The sequence below is a fragment of the Oncorhynchus nerka genome, linkage group LG22 (assembly GCF_034236695.1).
Source record: "Oncorhynchus nerka isolate Pitt River linkage group LG22, Oner_Uvic_2.0, whole genome shotgun sequence".
Taxonomy (NCBI): domain Eukaryota; kingdom Metazoa; phylum Chordata; class Actinopteri; order Salmoniformes; family Salmonidae; genus Oncorhynchus; species Oncorhynchus nerka.
The window spans coordinates 102,622,038-102,632,037 of NC_088417.1; the positions used below are offsets into that span (position 1 = coordinate 102,622,038).

The 10,000-nt window shown below is 45.5% G+C and overlaps 1 pseudogene; it reads left to right on the forward strand.

Moving 5' to 3' along the window:
- Positions 1-10,000, forward strand: part of LOC115125445 (PALM2-AKAP2 fusion protein-like) — a 139,407-nt pseudogene that overhangs the window by 120,559 nt on the left and 8,848 nt on the right.

Here is a 10,000-nt window from a genome sequence, read left to right on the forward strand (position 1 = left end):
CTTGTGTTCCTAGCTCCAACAGAGCAGTAATATCTAACTAAATGCTTGTGTTTCTAGCTCCAACAGTACAGTAATATCTAGCTAAATGCTTGTGTTCCTAGCTCCAACAGTGCAGTAATATCTAGCTAAATGCTTGTGTTCCTAGCTCCAACAGTACAGTAATATCTAGCTAAATGCTTGTGTTCCTAGCTCCAACAGTACAGTAATATCTAGCTAAATGCTTGTGTTCCTAGCTCCAACAGTGCAGTAATATCTAACTAAATGCTTGTGTTCCTAGCTCCAACAGTACAGTAATATCTAACTAAATGCTTGTGTTTCTAGCTCCAACAGTACAGTAATATCTAGCTAAATGCTTGTGTTTCTAGCTCCAACAGTACAGTAATATCTAACTAAATGCTTGTGTTCCTAGCTCCAACAGTACAGTAATATCTAACTAAATGCTTGTGTTCCTAGCTCCAACAGTACAGTAATATCTAACTAAATGCTTGTGTTCCTAGCTCCAACAGTACAGTAATATCTAACTAAATGCTTGTGTTTCTAGCTCCAACAGTACAGTAATATCTAACTAAATGCTTGTGTTCCTAGCTCCAACAGTACAGTAATATCTAACTAAATGCTTGTGTTCCTAGCTCCAACAGTGCAGTAATATCTAACTAAATGCTTGTGTTCCTAGCTCCAACAGTACAGTAATATCTAGCTAAATGCTTGTGTTCCTAGCTCCAACAGTGCAGTAGTATCTAACTAAATGCTTGTGTTCCTAGCTCCAACAGTACAGTAATATCTAGCTAAATGCTTGTGTTCCTAGCTCCAACAGTACAGTAATATCTAACTAAATGCTTGTGTTCCTAGCTCCAACAGTGCAGTAATATCTAACTAAATGCTTGTGTTCCTAGCTCCAACAGTGCAGTAATATCTAACTAAATGCTTGTGTTCCTAGCTCCAACAGTGCAGTACTATCTAACTAAATGCTTGTGTTCCCAGCTCCAACAGTGCAGTAATATCTAACTAAATGCTTGTGTTCCTAGCTCCAACAGTACAGTAATATCTAGCTAAATGCTTGTGTTCCTAGCTCCAACAGAGCAGTAATATCTAACTAAATGCTTGTGTTCCTAGCTCCAACAGAGCAGTAATATCTAGCTAAATGCTTGTGTTCCTAGCTCCAACAGAGCAGTAATATCTAACTAAATGCTTGTGTTTCTAGCTCCAACAGTACAGTAATATCTAACTAAATGCTTGTGTTCCTAGCTCCAACAGTACAGTAATATCTAACTAAATGCTTGTGTTCCTAGCTCCAACAGTACAGTAATATCTAACTAAATGCTTGTGTTTCTAGCTCCCACAGTACAGTAATATCTAGCTAAATGCTTGTGTTTCTAGCTCCAACAGTACAGTAATATCTAACTAAATGCTTGTGTTTCTTGCTCCAACAGTACAGTAATATCTAACTAAATGCTTGTGTTCCTAGCTCCAACAGTGCAGTAATATCTAGCTAAATGCTTGTGTTTCTTGCTCCAACAGTACAGTAATATCTAACTAAATGCTTGTGTTCCTAGCTCCAACAGTGTAGTAATATCTAACTAAATGCTTGTGTTTCTAGCTCCAACAGTACAGTAATATCTAACTATATGCTTGTGTTTCTTGCTCCAACAGTACAGTAATATCTAACTAAATGCTTGTGTTCCTAGCTCCAACAGTACAGTAATATCTAGCTATATGCTTGTGTTCCTAGCTCCAACAGTACAGTAATATCTAGCTATATGCTTGTGTTCCTAGCTCCAACAGTACAGTAATGTCTAGCTATATGCTTGTGTTTCTAGCTCCAACAGAGCAGTAGTATGTAACTAAATGCTTGTGTTTCTAGCTCCAACAGTACAGTAATATCTAGCTATATGCTTGTGTTCCTAGCTCCAACAGTACAGTAATGTCTAGCTATATGCTTGTGTTTCTAGCTCCAACAGAGCAGTAATATCTAACTAAATGCTTGTGTTCCTAGCTCCAACAGTGCAGTAATATCTAACTAAATGATTGTGTTCCTAGCTCCAACAGTACAGTAATATCTAACTAAATGCTTGTGTTCCTAGCTCCAACAGTACAGTAATATCTAGCTATATGCTTGTGTTCCTAGCTCCAACAGTACAGTAATATCTAGCTATATGCTTGTGTTTCTAGCTCCAACAGTACAGTAATATCTAGCTATATGCTTGTGTTTCTAGCTCCAACAGTACAGTAATATCTAGCTATATGCTTGTGTTTCTAGCTCCAACAGTACAGTAATATCTAGCTATATGCTTGTGTTTCTAGCTCCAACAGTACAGTAATATCTAGCTAAATGCTTGTGTTCCTAGCTCCAACAGTACAGTAATATCTAGCTAAATGCTTGTGTTCCTAGCTCCAACAGTACAGTAGTATCTAACTAAATGCTTGTGTTCCTAGCTCCAACAGTACAGTAATATCTAGCTAAATGCTTGTGTTCCTAGCTCCAACAGTACAGTAATATCTAACTATATGCTTGTGTTCCTAGCTCCAACAGTACAGTAGTATCTAACTAAATGCTTGTGTTTCTAGCTCCAACAGTACAGTAGTATCTAACTAAATGGTTGTGTTTCTAGCTCCAACAGTACAGTAGTATCTAACTAAATGCTTGTGTTTCTAGCTCCAACAGTACAGTAGTATCTAACTAAATGCTTGTGTTTCTAGCTCCAACAGTACAGTAGTATCTAACTAAATGCTTGTGTTCCTAGCTCCAACAGAGCAGTAGTATCTAACTAAATGCTTGTGTTCCTAGCTCCAACAGTACAGTAGTATCTAACTAAATGCTTGTGTTCCTAGCTCCAACAGAGCAGTAATATCTAACTAAATGCTTGTGTTCCCAGCTCCAACAGAGCAGTAATATCTAACTAAATGCTTGTGTTCCTAGCTCCAACAGTACAGTAATATCTAGCTAAATGCTTGTGTTCCTAGCTCCAACAGAGCAGTAATATCTAACTAAATGCTTGTGTTCCTAGCTCCAACAGAGCAGTAATATCTAGCTAAATGCTTGTGTTCCTAGCTCCAACAGAGCAGTAATATCTAACTAAATGCTTGTGTTTCTAGCTCCAACAGTACAGTAATATCTAGCTAAATGCTTGTGTTTCTAGCTCCAACAGTACAGTAATATCTAGCTATATGCTTGTGTTCCTAGCTCCAACAGTACAGTAATATCTAGCTAAATGCTTGTGTTCCTAGCTCCAACAGTACAGTAATATCTAGCTAAATGCTTGTGTTCCTAGCTCCAACAGTACAGTAATATCTAGCTATATGCTTGTGTTCCTAGCTCCAACAGTACAGTAATATCTAACTAAATGCTTGTGTTTCTAGCTCCAACAGTACAGTAATATCTAGCTAAATGCTTGTGTTTCTAGCTCCAACAGTACAGTAATATCTAGCTAAATGCTTGTGTTTCTTGCTCCAACAGTACAGTAATATCTAGCTAAATGCTTGTGTTCCTAGCTCCAACAGTGCAGTAATATCTAGCTATATGCTTGTGTTTCTTGCTCCAACAGTACAGTAATATCTAGCTAAATGCTTGTGTTCCTAGCTCCAACAGTGTAGTAATATCTAGCTATATGCTTGTGTTTCTAGCTCCAACAGTACAGTAATATCTAGCTATATGCTTGTGTTTCTTGCTCCAACAGTACAGTAATATCTAGCTAAATGCTTGTGTTCCTAGCTCCAACAGTACAGTAATATCTAGCTATATGCTTGTGTTCCTAGCTCCAACAGTACAGTAATATCTAGCTATATGCTTGTGTTCCTAGCTCCAACAGTACAGTAATGTCTAGCTATATGCTTGTGTTTCTAGCTCCAACAGAGCAGTAGTATGTAACTAAATGCTTGTGTTTCTAGCTCCAACAGTACAGTAATATCTAGCTATATGCTTGTCTATAATATTGTCTATAAGCTATATATCAGTCTATATATCAGTCTCTGTTCCTCCTGGTTGGCAGCATCCACTATCAGTCTCTGTACCTCCTGGCAGCATCCACTATCAATCTCTGTTCCTCCTGGTTGGCAGCATCCACTATCAGTCTCTGTTCCTCCTGGTTGGCAGCATCCACTATCAGTCTCTGTACCTCCTGGCAGCATCCACTATCAGTCTCTGTTCCTCCTGGTTGGCAGCATCCACTATCAGTCTCTGTGCCTCCTGGTTGGCAGCATCCACTATCAGTCTCTGTGCCTCCTGGTTGGCAGCATCCACTATCAGTCTCTGTACCTCCTGGCAGCATCCACTATCAGTCTCTGTACCTCCTGGCAGCATCCACTATCAGTCTCTGTACCTCCTGGTTGGCAGCATCCACTATCAGTCTCTGATCCTCCTGGTTGGCAGCATCCACTATCAGTCTCTGTACCTCCTGGCAGCATCCACTATCAGTCTCTGTACCTCCTGGCAGCATCCACTATCAGTCTCTGTGCCTCCTGGTTGGCAGCATCCACTATCAGTCTCTGTTCCTCCTGGTTGGCAGCATCCACTATCAGTCTCTGTTCCTCCTGGTTGGCAGCATCCACTATCAGTCTCTGTGCCCCAAAAAATGTCAGATTCCTGCCAATGGCGTATTTGCGTCAGTCGTTACTATGGCAATTCCAGATGTCTCTACCCATACCTCTAGTAAATGTTGTTCGTGATCAAAATGTTACAAATAGAGATGTTTCTATGTTACGATCTCATAAGTCGCTCTGGATAAGAGCTTCTGCTAAATGACTTAAAGGTAAAATGTAAATGTCATGCTTAGTGTTGGTGGATTGAATATGTCTCTTTGCTCAGCTTTTCTTCCTGAAGGTTTTCCATTCCCCTTTAAAGCAGGGTACTCATTCCAACAGCCTAAAATGTTTGGAAGACCCAACTATCATATTGTCATCTGCATATAATTTTGAATCATTAGAATTAACATTGTAATTCAATGGTCCCAGAGTCATGAATCCTGTTGAACCAGGCACAATGGCTCCACAGTGTGGCAGAAAGAGATCACTACACTCTGCAGAGGAACTGCACCGTCTATGCACTGCACCAAGACCCACACCACCTCTCAATGTCGCAGAGAGAGAGAGAGAGTTAACCTAGAAAGACGTGGCAGAGTCTAGCTTAGAGGACATTAAAGGACAGAGAGGGGTTTTAAGAGGTGGGGGGAGTAGAGGTAGTAGAGGTAGAGGGAGTAGAGGTAGAAGGAGTAGAGGGAGTAGAGGTAGTAGAGGTAGAGGGAGTAGGGTAGAAGGAGTAGAGGGAGTAGAGGTAGTAGAGGTAGAGGGAGTAGAGGTAGAAGGAGTAGAGGTAGTAGTAGAGGTAGAGGTAGAAGGAGTAGAGGTAGTAGTAGAGGTAGAGGGAGTAGAGGGAATAGAGGTAGAAGGAGTAGAGGTAGTAGAGGTAGAGGTAGTAGAGGTGAAAGAGGCAGTAGAGGGAGTAGAGGTAGTAGAGGTGAAAGAGGCAGTAGAGGGAGTAGAGGGAGTAGAGGTAGAGGGAGTAGAGGTAGTAGAGGTAGAGGGAGTAGAGGCAGTAGAGGGAGTAGAGGGTGTAGAGGTAGTAGAGGCAGTAGAGGTAGTAGAGGTAGTAGAGGGTGTAGAGGTAGTAGAGGTAGAGGTAGTAGAGGTAGAGGGAGTAGAGGTAGTAGATGTAGAGGGTGTAGAGGTAGAGGCAGTAGAGGGTGTAGAGGTAGTAGAGGCAGTAGAGGGTGTAGAGGTAGTAGAGGGTGTAGAGGTAGTAGAGGTAGAGGTAGTAGAGGTAGAGGGAGTAGAGGTAGTAGATGTAGAGGGTGTAGAGGTAGAGGCAGTAGAGGGTGTAGAGGTAGTAGAGGCAGTAGAGGGTGTAGAGGTAGAGGGAGTAGAGGTAGTAGATGTAGAGGTGGTAGAGGTAGAGGTAGTAGAGGGGTAGAGGTAGTAGAGGTAGAGGGAGTAGAGGCAGTAGAGGTGGTAGAAGCAGTAGAGGTAGAGGTGGTAGAGGCAGTAGAGGTGGTAGAGGCAGTAGAGGGAGTAGAGGTAGAGGCATTAGAGGCAGGTGGTAGAGGCAGTAGAGGGAGTAGGGGTAGAGGTAGAGGCAGGTGGTGGAGGCAGTAGAGGGAGTAGAGGTAGATGCATTAGAGGCAGGTGGTAGAGGGAGTAGAGGTAGAGGTGGTAGAGGCAGTAGAGGTAGTAGAGAGGGTAGAGGGAGTAGAGGTAGAGGCAGTAGAGGGAGTAGAGGTAGAGACATTAGAGGCAGGTGGTAGAGGCAGTAGAGGTAGTAGAGGTAGAGGTGGTAGAGGCAGTAAAGGGAGTAGAGGTAGAGGTAGAGGCATTAGAGGTAGTAGAGGTAGAGGGAGTAGAGGTAGAGGCAGGTGGTAGAGGCAGTAGAGGGAGTAGAGGTAGAGGTGGTAGAGGTAGTAGAGGGGTAGAGGTAGAGGTATTAGAGGTAGTAATAGTGAAATAGTGGAGCAGGAAGTAACAAGATGCTTGGGGAGAGGAAACTCCTCATTAAGCAGAACTCTTCAAAAACGTATCTTTAGAGACCCTCCAGATAACCTCTTTAATCAATGACTCATCAGTTAATTATTCATCTCACTCTTGTCCCTCTGTAATGCACTGTACTGGGGACTCCTCTCCTGGTGAGAAATCAGATCTGGAATCAGGGCAGCCCTCAGTTATCTCTGTTGGCTGATACATAGGCTGCCATTTTGTTAACATTCTTTCCCGCACAGGATTATGGTAGTAGCTACACTGTGTATATATACGTATGTGCTACACAAAAGTATGTGGACACCCCTTCAAATTAGTGGATTTGACTTTTTCAGCCACAACCCGTTGCTGACAGGCGTATAAAATCGAGCACACAGCCGTGCAATCTCCATAGACACACATTGGCAGTAGAATGGCCTTTTCTGACGACCTCAGTGACTATCAACGCGGTACCGTCATAGGATGCCACCTTTCCAACAAGTCAGTTCGTCAAATTTCTGCCCTGCTAGAGCTGCCTCGGTCAACCAGTAAGTGCTGTTATTGTGAAGTGGAAACGTCTAGGAGCAACAACGGCTCAGCCACAGAGTGGTAGGCCACATAAGCTCACAGAACCACCAAGTGCTGGAGTGCATAGCGCATAAAAATCGTTTGTCCTCGGATTCAACACTCACTACCGAGTTCCAAACTGCCTCTGGAAGCAACGGCAGAACAACTGTTCGTTGGGAGCTTCATGAAATGGGTTTCCATGGCTGAGCAGCACCACACAAGCCTAAGATCACCATGAGCAATGCCATGAAATGGGTTATTATTGTCTATCCTGACACCAGTCTCTTCCTCTTGCTTTCATGTACATATCTACCTCAAATACCTCGTACACTCGGCACATTGATCTGGTAATGGTACTTCCTGTATATAGCTTCACATTGATCTGGTACTTCCTGTATATAGCTCCACATTGATCTGGTACTGGTACTCCCTGTATATAGCTCCACATTGATCTGGTACTGGTACTTCCTGTATATAGCTCCACATTGATCTGGTACTGGTACTTCCTGTATATAGCTCCACATTGATCTGGTACTGGTACTTCCTGTATATAGCTCCACATTGATCTGGTACTGGTACTTCCTGTATATAGCTCCACATTGATCTGGTACTGGTACTTCCTGTATATAGCTCCACATTGATCTGGTACTGGTACTTCCTGTATATAGCTCCACATAGATCTGGTACTGGTACTCCCTGTATATAGCTCCACATTGATCTGGTACTGGTACTCCCTGTATATAGCTCCACATATATCTGGTACTTCCTGTATATAGCTCCACATTGATCGGGTACTTCCTGTATATAGCTCCACATTGATCTGGTACTTCCTGTATATAGCTCCACATTGATCGGGTACTTCCTGTATATAGCTCCACAGGAGCTATTCCATAGGGCTCTTGTCTAAAGTAGTGCACTATATAGGGAATAGTGTTCCATAGAGCTCTGGTCTAAAGTAGTGCACTATATAGGGAATAGGGTACATGCATTGACGCAACAGAATAATAGTAATCTAACACTAAAATGTTCTCTCTTTCTCTTCCAGAAATCCTCCAAGGCATCAGAGGATGCCAGTGATGATCTGAAGAGAGACAGAACGGAGAGAAAGAGCGTAAGTTTTCTTGACTCTGTCAGTGTGATCTCAGCGGGCGGAGGAGACAGCAGTACTTCCACCAGACCTATGGAGGTGGAGGCCCACCCTGAGACCTGCTACCCCAGCCAAGGGCTCAACAGCCTGGGCAAGAAACACCAGACTCAGCCCCTGGACACAGAGGTGGCCCAGGAGATAGCATACCTGGATGAGGTGTTGGAGGCTAACTGCTGCGACCCAGATGTTGACACCATGCCATTGCCCTCTAACGGGACAGAGAAACCTGAGAGAGACCCCAGGGATGTCGGTATTGACGGAAGTGGGCTGTCTGTCCACATCTCCAACACAGACACACAATCCCCACAGACCAACCATGAGGTCACAGTAGAGGGCAGGAAGCAAACCACCTTCATAGACCACCAGGAAGTCAATAACACCAGTAACTCCAAACCCGATGGCCACTCTGGACCAATGGGAGAGCTTGAGAACTACAGGAACCAGGGAGGAGAGACAACATCCCCCACTGTGATGACCATCAAGAAGGAGGCACGTTTCGAGCTGCGGGCATTCCAGGAGGAGAAGAAGCCGTCCAAGCTGTTCGACCCATGTGAGAAGGAGGTGCGTGTGAAGAAGGTGCGTCCGTCGGAGGAGGTGGCAGAGCTGGAGAGGGAGCGGCTGGAGCTGATCCGAGGCCAGGCCGTGAAGAAGAACCCTGGCATGGGCACAAAATGGTGGAACCCTCCTCAGGAGAAAAGCCTGGAGGAGGAGCTGGAGCCAGACAAACTTGAGTCACACAGGAAGTACGAGGAGAGGAAGCAGCAGCGGAGGTCAGAGTACAACTGGGGGTCGTCCCAGACGTACGCCCAGTACTCAATGACCTTTGAGCCCGGCTTTGACCCTGAGTCCAACCGGGACCCGGCAGAGGTTCTCCAGAGCACCAAGGAGGACATCCTGGTGGAGCAGATAGACTTCTCCGTCGCCAGGAAGCAGTTCCTCCAGATAGAACACGCCAGGCAGCAGCAGGCCGAGAGGTCACAGGTCACAGCCCCGAAGAGAGGCGTGGCACCTCAGCTCTACTCGGCCAAGCCCTTCTCCAGAGCGCCAGACAGCGTCACCCATGTGAATAGATCCTCCAGCTCCGCCACAGTAGGCTACAGTAGTTACCTGGGCTCGCCACTAGAGGCCAACGACATCACTACACCCACAACTACAGTCAGGACAGAGGGGATCTACTGCATCCAGGGAGAGGCCCAGTCCCCCACTCCTACCTTGGGACAGGAAGAACCCAGGAACAGTGGCCCCAAGGAGGCCACGATGAACAACAGAGAAGGTGATGGAGACTTCACCAGCGCCCGGGCCGTCATGACCATCCTGAAAGATGAGGGAGACTCTGAGCCGTTTTCCTCATCCCTGCAGCATCGTTCCTCCTCCCAATCCTTCCACTCCCCCAGCGCCTCCCTGTCCTGCCACCCAGAGGAGTGTGACTCTGGACTGGACGAGCTCTCCCTGCGTTCCCAGGATACTACTGTTCTGGAGACCCTGTCCAACGACTTCAGCATGGACAACATCTCCGACAGCGATGTGTCAAATGAGACCATGTCGGCCTATCTGGGAGAGACGTCTCTGGGGGAGTACTCCTTCCCCTCCACCCCCCAGGCCACCACGCCCGTCAATGGCAAGATGGAGGAAGACACCCTCAGATCCCTCGGGGAGCGGCGCCTGGGTCGGGATCCGGAGGAGGAGGAGCTGGAGTACCATGCAGAGCTCCTGGTGCAGAGTGCCATCCAGCATGCCCTTATGAACCAGTCTCAACAGGGAGAAGAGTGGCAGGGGGTCCCCCGCGCCACCCCACAGTCCTTCCCCTACCCCCTCCCAGAGAGGCACCTAGACTTAGATGTCCTGCCA